Consider the following 9,632-nt stretch of genomic DNA (forward strand, 5'->3'; position numbering starts at 1 on the left):
GAAAATGAGTGGAAATGATGGTTTTTGAGGTTAATAATACTTTGGGATCAAAATGACCCCCAAATTCTATGATTTAAGCTGTTTTTTAGGTTTTTTGGAAAAAAACACCCGAATCCAAAACACACCCGAATCCGACAAAAAAAATTCGGTTAGGTTTTGCCAAAACGCGGTCGAACCCAAAACACGGCCGCGGAACCGAACCCAAAACCAAAACACAAAACCCGAAAAATTTCCGGCGCTCATCTCTAATAATTATCCACTCTGTGGTTCACGGGTGGTCTATATGCAGGCTTGATTTTAACACACAGATCAGGCTGCAGGTACAACTGTTCATGTCAGAAACACTTGGTGCCTCTCCCCATAAGAATGTGACTGTAACCCAATACAGGTTGAGTATCCCTTATCCAAAATGCTTGGGACCAGAGGTATTTTGGATATCGGATTTTTCCGTATTTTGGAATAATTGCATACCATAATGACATATCATAGTGATGAGACCTAAATCTAAGCACAGAATGCATTTATGTTACATATACACCTTATACACACAGCCTGAAGGTCATTTTAGACAATATTTTTTATAACTTTGTGCATTAAACAAAGTTTGAGTACATTGAGCCACAGAAAACAAAGATTTCACTATCTCACTCTCACTCAAAAAAGTCCGTATTTCGGAATATTCCGTATTTCGGAATATTTGGATATGGGATACTCAACCTGTATAGGACTTTCCGTATATAAAGTTGAAACACACCCGCATCATGTGTCACTGATTGAATTATATTTTAAGATTCCCCAATACGTGATTATAGAGAATGAGCTTATCACCACAGGCTTTTTCACCTAAAAGATTGACAACAGGGGTAAGAGCTATTTACCTATAGGAAAGGAAGAAACCCTACAGTTAGTACTATATGCACTTTGATACTTAGGTTTGTTATGGCAATTTGTCCTGTACCAATTAGTGCCGTTTATGAATTGCAGATTGAACAATTAATTAAATACCACTATAGGTTCTTATGACAATAGAGGTATGTGGATATCACATTTGCGGGCTCTCAAAAATACCCACTTTGGGAATAATTTCATACCCAACTATTTGGGAGTATTTCTATACCCAATTAATTTGCAGGGCATGATTTCACTGCTGCAATTTTTGTTGATTATATACAATCTCAGCTATTTTAAATACATTTAATAAAAGTTATATTTTATTGTTAACAGCACTCTTCCTGTACAGGTTTAATAACAATAAGAGTGCCCCCAAAAAAGAGTCTTCTTTTCTTTCCCTTAATACTATGCTATTTTCTGACTCTGGGGAGCACCACCAACCATTAAGATTAACCCTTAGAGACACTCTTTTTTAAATAAAATGTTAGTTGGTTATTTTGTTTGAACTTAAGTCAGTCTCCTGTTGAAACTCACCTCCTCTCTTAGGAGGATTTCTTTAGAGACAGGAGCGATCTAGTGCGGCTGTCTCGCCACCTTCTACCCCGTGTATCTAGGGGTCCAAGCGCCCCTGGCAAAGTAAGGGACCGGCGCCCCCCCCATATGTTTGAAATGGGGAAGACCGAAAAAAGCGCGTGGCCACACAATAGTACCCCCAATTCAAATTAAACCACACAGTTGTGTCCATTATTCACGTTACACCACATAGTAGTACCCTTCAGCCCTCCCTTCCCTGTGTGCCCCTGCAGCAGCCTCAGTCATCCATTCCCCCTGTGACTCTGCAGCAGCCTGGCCTCAGTCCCCTCCCCCATTGCTTCTGCAGCAGCCATCCACCCACTGCCATCCCCTCCCCATTCCCTGTTCCTCTGCAGCAGCCCTGGATTATCCTCTTGTATCAGTGGCGGCGGCACCAGTCCCCTCAGTCTACACTCATACTTCAGCGAGCGGACGTCATGACTTTATTATGCTGACTGCAGAGTGATCCCGGCCTCTACAGAGCAGGCACGGGGAGGTCACGGGAGAGGGGACAGCAGCAGCAGCCAGCCAGAGTGGGGTCGGGGGCTGAATTAAGAGAGGAGGGTCCTGAGGTGCTTAACCCCTGTGCCCCCTATTAATCTGGCTCTGGGTGGGTCAAATCGGGAAAAAGTAGCACAGAGCTGGTGCTGACCGGCCGATGTCCGGCACCACACTACAGTTAACCAGCTCTACCATAAATCTGGCCCCTTGCTACCATTAGAGCTGAGGGCCACTTTGCAAGGAATGTTAAATTTGTTTCTTTTTTTATACTTTATTTTTTCATGTAAAAACGTGTCCAATGCTCCGAGTTGCCTGTTCAGTGCTCTCAGTGGCATGCTGGGGAATGTTAGAGCATGGCCACAGAATAGTACCAGTTTACATTACACCACACAGTAGCGGCCGTAAGTCACATTACCCCGCACAGTAGTACGCATTATACACGTTACGCCAAATAGTAGAGCCCCTTACACGCACGGCCCTGCTGCATAGTAAGTGATGCTGGGATATCTGAGGAGCCACTCTGAAGTTGAGATCCTGGCAGGACGGGAGAATTAGGATTAGGCTGCAGGGAGGGGATTAGGTTGCAACAGGGAAAGTTAGGGGTGCTAATGTAAACTAAGCCAAAACCCTATCGGGATTTCAGGCAGTTGGGATATGCCGGTGTCGGTATTCTTATTGCCGGCATCCTAACTGCTGGTATCCCGTACCTAACCCCACATAATACCTGGCACAAGCCTCCGCATATGTGAAGACAAGCACTCAGCAATAGCATGCGCACAGATTTAACACAATTTACAAAAAAATTTGGAAACCAAGGCAATACAAAAGCATGAGAAGGTTGTATATGGATGATATATGACTATAATACAGACCATAAATATTTTACTATACATACAGCATGTAAAAGTCATAGGCAATAAGTGGTTTATAGACAATAATGTAGTTATATGGATCCGGTCAGGATCCTGGCAGTCTAAATATCGATGCCGGAATTTCGACACTACTCAGAATGCCAGCGCTGGGATTCCGACACTGATCACTATTCCGGCGCCGGGATCCCGAACAAGGTTTTGACGAGCCGCCCAAGAGGTAAGTTGACGGGGGCGGGTGGATAGGTTTAGGCTGCGGGAGGAGGGTTAGGGTTAGGCTGTGGGGGGGTAGGGTTAGGCAGCGTGAAGGGGAACGTAGGGCTAGGAAACCCTGGGGAGGGTTAGGTTGGGGGGAGGGAGGGTTAGGGACCACTTCGGAGGGTTAGGGTTAGACTGCAGAAGGGGGGGGGGTTAGGGTCAGGCTACAGGTAAGGAGGGCTAGGGGGGTTGGAGATTGGTACCGCTGTTGGTATTTTGACTGCCGACAACTCTAGTGACAGGACACCGATACCATCCCATGATACAGCATTTAAAACGTGTATATAGCGTGGGATGTACATTGCAAAGGTGGAGAACATACTGTAAGTGTCATTTACACGTAATACATATTAAAAAAATGCTGTGTGGAAAATATATTAATAAAGCTTAATAAATATGTACAAATTAATAGTTGCTAACAAACTTAAGTACAGTAATCTGCCATGTGTTTGACATGTTCTTATTTCAAAGTGAAATAAGAACATGTCAAACACATGGCAGATTGTTGTACTTAAGTTTGTTAGCAACTATTAATTTGCACATATTTATTAAGCTTTATTAATATATTTTCCACACTTCCAACAGTCACACTGAACATAGCGTGTGGATTATGTTTTACTTCTACGTCCATCATGGTTTCTCTATTTGGGACAGGTGCAAACGCGTACATATATATATATATATATATATATACACACACACACATACATACAGTAGTACACACACACAGCATACATACACATGGCAGACCAACACATGGCAAACTTACACACACACACACACAGCATACATGTACACACACATATCATACATACCCACAGGGCATACTTACTTACGAACACACACACAGCATACAGTACATATCCGCACACACAAACACAGACACACACAGAGCATACTGTACATGCACATAAAGCAAGTATACTGTGCTTACACAAACCACAGGCTGCTGAAGAGAGGAGCGGTCTGGCCTCCGAAGTCTGAAAGAAGTAATGTGGGCGGAACGCTGCTGCAGGTGGTGGCTGCTGTTTGCTGCTCCCTCTCCCTGGCTGAGCTAGAGTCCGCTGCTCCAGGAACTGCCGCTGACTCATCAGTGAGTGCAAGGAGGCTGTTGGACGGCCAATGTATCTGCCTGCGAAGCCACAGGAAGGCAGGGTGACAGGCTTAACTTCCGTTTTGCATTCTGCAGTGGAACGCAAATACCGGAAGCACGGCGGCCGGGCCGGGTGGCAGGTGACATACGCGTGCCGAGCACATGGAATGGTGGGCCAGCCCAGCGGCAATCTCTCCCGCTGTCCCGGTGGCCCAATATGCCCCTGACTGCATGTTTTATTTCATTCTACCCTCTGGCTGCGGGAGACACCGCCAGGCGGCGCCCCACCTCTGCCGGCGACCCTGGCAAGTGCCATCCTGGCCAAAGGATAGATACGCCCCTGGGCGTATCTAACACTCACGTGAGGGACAGTCGATATCCTCATATAGCGGTTTCTTTCAAGGACATCGTTCCAAAGGGGTTACCATGGTGGTTAAATATCCGATGCTGGAATACTCGACCATATATGAAATGTGAAACAGAAGTACACAATGTGTAGTATATCCAAAGAACGTGTGGTATCTTTACCACTGTTTATAGGCGTACTTAATTTCAAAATTATAAGTATCTTTCTATGCTGGTAACGAAACCATAGAATTCCTATAAACACACCTGACTTACATAGAGACAGGTGTCTGGACGCCCATAACAGTATCTTTCATGAAATATGGGGTTCTCTATCAGTCAGTGGTGGATAGCCAAACTTATAATAGTGAGGGAGGTGTACCTAACACTCACGTGCAAAACGGTTAGTGTCCTCATATAGCGGTTTCTTTCAAGGACCTCGATCCAGGAGTAGTAAAATTTATTCAAAGTACATAACATAAAAAACAGGCTGATCTTAGCGTAAGAGTCCGGCTCTGATGGAAGTGAGAACCGTCTTGGAACAATAAGTGGCCAACTTTGAGGTTCCAAAAAAAAAGTAATTATGACAAGGTCCTACCTTCCTTCAGAGTCCAATAGACAGGTCCGCTGTTGAAGAGCCCCCTCTAATCCAACGCGTTTCGAGTCAGGAGACTCTTTTTCAAGGCATGAGGGTCCAAACAAACAGGTTTCCCTATTTATAGCAAGACATAGTGACATCACTTCTGGTCACATGACCGGAACTAGATGCTGAAAGTTCAGAAATTAAAATAATTAATAAAAAGTTCTTCTTACTGTTTAGGATATGTGTTACCATATAAAATGCTCCATTATTGACATAAACAATGCTCATTTGGAATAATACCAGTTAAAAATAAGGATCAACTCTCCCTATGGATTGTGGGACATGTAGTCAAAAATGGGAGTAATTCATTAAAAAAACGTCCGTGACCGGAAGCCGCTAGGCTTCCTGGGTAATGTAGTCTATATACAGGAAGTGGCGCTACTTGCGGCCAGAAAGCTTTGTTACTAACATAGAACAAAGCTTATTTAAATAGTCACATTTATAAACCAAAGTAAACTTTCACTGGGGATTATTGAAAGAGAAAGTAATTCATAAAAGGAGAGGCCGGCTGCGGCCGGAAGCCGCTCGACCTCCTATGTGATGTAGTCTTTTGCCCATACAGGAAGTCGCGCTGTCCGTGGCCAGGGCGGAAGTCCATATCAGGTGTATCTTACTTCCGGAAGCGCCAGCCGGGGCGGAAGTGCCGCTATAATTCTGGATAATGTAGTTCCCAGTTCTTGTGTGTCCATAGCGGCTAAAACGAAAGTAAAAGAGCCGCTTTGATTCTGGCTATTGTAGTTCCTTGTTGTAATAATACAGTCACAGCAGGATGAAAGGGTTGATGTTTGCAACAGTCATTTTTTTATAAAAGTTGCGGAGGAAACAACCATAATTAGTGATGCTCATTGCTTGATTACGTGATATTTTCATTAAAGGAACCACTTCAGTTCAAAATCATGGTTCAGTCCGCCTGGAGTAAGAGTATTGAGTAGAAAGATGGTTTTCATTTCTGACATCGCAAGATTTTTCTCTGTGTTCTTGTCCTTCCATGTGGCTTTGATGTGTTTGATTCCAATGAATTTTTTTATATGTTGGGTGGAGCATCCATGTTTGGTTTTAAAATGATTGGAGAGATGATGGGTCTCTATTCCCTTTTTAACATTCCTCAAATGTTCTCCTATTATGATCTTTAAGGGTCTAGCGGTTCGTCCGATATAGCATGAGGATTCAATTAGATAAATAACATTGGCAGTGTGACACGTTATAAAATCTTTGATCTTGAACTTGACGTTGTTAACCGTTACTTCACAATATTTGCTGGTGGAGTCTTTAATGTTTTTACACCCAATGCGTAAACCACAGCGATGGAATCCTTTGGTTCTAATAAGGTTACGGGTTGGCATTGGTAACGTGCTTCTTACCAGTTGATTCTTTAGGTTTCTGGATTTTCTATAAATGAAATTAGTTTTTTTTGGGATAATATCCGTAAGAATGGGATCTTTTGTTAAAAGATACCAATTTTTGTTGATCATTTTTTCTATTTGTTTATGTTGGCCATCATATTGGGAAATGAATGCCCACTGGAGTTTGTCTGTTTTCTTTTCTTTTTTCTTCTTTTCTGGTTTCTTTAGAAACAAAGATGTGCGATCTATCATTTCTACCTCACTGATGACTTGATCGAGTACTTCTTCTTTGTATCCTTTCTTGAGGAAATTCTCCTTCATTTGTAATGATTGCTGTTTAAAGACCTTTTGGTCGCTGCAATTCCTATGAACTCTTAGAAATTGACTTTTGGGCACCCCTTTAAGCCATAGGGAGTGATGTTGGCTGTCTGTCGGGATGTACGTATTGACGTCCGTTGGTTTATGATAGATCATAGTATTCAAAATATTATTTTCCTGATAAATGGTCAAATCCAAAAAATTGATTTGTTCATTACTGGTGACCAAAGTGAATTTTAGATTTACGTCATTTTCGTTCAACGATTCAAAGAATTTTTCCAGATCTTCTAGTGGGGATCTCCAAAAAAGGAGAACATCGTCTATATAGCGAAACCAATGTGTGAGGGGTCCGCCCCAAGCTATGCCGCCATGAATGGCTCTACTCTCCCAAAAACTCATAAATAGATTGGCTTAGCTTGGGGCAAATTTCGTCCCCATTGCAGTACCGTTCTTTTGTAGAAAAAAATCACAGTTGAAGAAAAAATAATTATTCTTTAATATAAAATGAATTGCTTCCAAGGTAAAATCCTTTCTCTCTTCTGTTAGGTCCGTCTTGTCAAGGAACCAGGTGATGGCTTCCAGTCCCTGTTCATGTCTGATACAGGTATACAGGGATGTCACATCAGCGGAGGCCATATACATGCCTTCTTCCCACTTGATATTTTGAAGTTTCATGATGACATCACCTGTATCCTTCAGATAGGAGGGGGTGGAAGTGACGAGAGGCTGTAGGATGGAGTCTACCAGGGAGGAAAGGTTGGATGTTAAACTCCCAGTGCCAGCTATAATGGGCCTCCCTGGGGGATCTACTAGGCTTTTATGAACTTTTGGAAGTATGTAAATGGTGGGAGTAACCGGATCTACTATATTCACAAATTCATACTCTGTTTTTGATATACCTTTACTTTGCTGGTGTTTGTCCAAGAGTTTAAGGAATTTCTCTCTGATTGTGTTAGATGGATCACTTTTAAGCTTGGTGTATGTTTCACAATCTGCAAGCTGTCTATTGACTTCTTTAATATAATCCTCGCAGTTTAGTATAGCAATACCACCGCCTTTATCGCAAGGTTTGAAATTTATCTCTTCATCTTTGCTAAGATCCTCGATGATCTGCCTCTCCCGTTTGTTGAGATTGAATCTCATCTTCATTTTTTTAAGGTTCTTTACTTCTTCGAATACCAGTTTGGAGAAGGTCTCAATAAAGTTCCCTTTAACATGGGTGGGATAAAATTTTGACTTTTTCCTTCTTTTACTGGAGTTCTCTTCCTCTGGGGTTGCAGGGGTGCCGGATGGTTCCTCTGAATCTTCTGTCTCAGTTCTATTTTCCAATTCCTTTAAGGCAAAGAATTTCCTTAGAGTAATTTTTCTGATAAACTTTTGGATATCAATATATTTTTCAAAGTCATTCATGTATGACGTGGTAGTCCTTTATTCAGAATTCTCATTTCTTGATCGGTCAGCTTTCTTTTACTGAGGTTGAAAACCAAATTGGTCTTTGAAGGTTCCTGATTAATGTTATTCTTCTTCTTCTTCCCACTTTTCTTCTTACTCTTCCCACCTCTACAGCCTCTTATTTTCTTAGGATTCTTCTTTCTTTTCTTATTCATGATATCCAATACCGTGGATGTGTTAATCTCTAGTTGGTCAGGAATGTTAAGTTCGGGATGATTCGGAACAGGTAGAGATACGTTTGTAGTTGAAACAGTTAGACACGGTCCCTTCTGGAGGACCTTTCTCCTAAAAAAGGTTGCTTCCTTGGTTGTGTCTCCCTGTTTCTGTGGCGAGTAGATCTCTCTCTATCGCTCCTGTTTGAACGTCCGTCATCTCTATAAGTGGATATTTTTCTGTCCTTCTCATCTAATAGTCCATCATCTCTACGGGTGTTGGTTCCTTGATTGCCATTTACTGGACTATACTCCCTCCTTGATGCTTCATAATTCTCATATCTAGGTTGTAGTTGCCTTCTTCTTGGGATCGGTGTTCTGGCTTGTCCATAACGGTTTCCCCAATTTAAGTTCCTCAGATCTTCATGTCCATGTGAATGATGTCTTAATGTGTCATCTCTCCAACAGTATCTGCTGGAGTCTTGATTTCCTTTCCAGTTTCTGGGGTTCCTATCCCATCTCCTTCTTTGATCACGTGGATTGGGTTCTCTGGTATTCCTCCAATTCTCTATGTTGTATTGTCTCCTTTTGCTAAAATGGGGATGATAGTCATGTCGTCCATCGGTGGACCTCATGGGGTGTCTTGATCTGAGAGGGCTATGCGTTCTTGGTTCATATCTTTGCTCTCTTGTGTTTGTTTCTCCTTTTTTCCGCTGTGTGGGATTTTTTCTAATGATTCCAAATTTATAATAATCGTAATCTCTCTGTAGTTTTCCTTGTTTTTTCTTTATCAGGAATTCAGTGTTTTTGCGGATTTTTTCGGTAATAACCTTTTCTAAATCAGCAAAAGTGGGTAGCTGGTTGTACGGTTGTATCAATGTTTGTAGTATCTCTATCCTTTCATTGGTTTCTTTAAGTTTAATCTTCCTTTCCTTCAGTATGATAGACATAAGTGACAGAGAACATTTCTCCAAGACGGTGTTCCATTCGTTTTGAAATTCCTCTGACCCATCTTGAAACGTAGGTGGTTTGGTAATTCTTAGACCTTTGGGTATGATCTGTTCGGATAGATATTTTTCGAGGGTGGCAACTTCCCACCATAATCTGTTCTCCTTTAAAAGCCAATCGCATAGACGGTCCATTGCTGTCTCAAGATTGTCATCCGTCATTTCAATCTCGTCATCTTTGAAGTTC

Source organism: Pseudophryne corroboree, chromosome 3 (genome assembly GCF_028390025.1).
Source record: "Pseudophryne corroboree isolate aPseCor3 chromosome 3, aPseCor3.hap2, whole genome shotgun sequence".
Lineage (NCBI taxonomy): Eukaryota > Metazoa > Chordata > Amphibia > Anura > Myobatrachidae > Pseudophryne > Pseudophryne corroboree.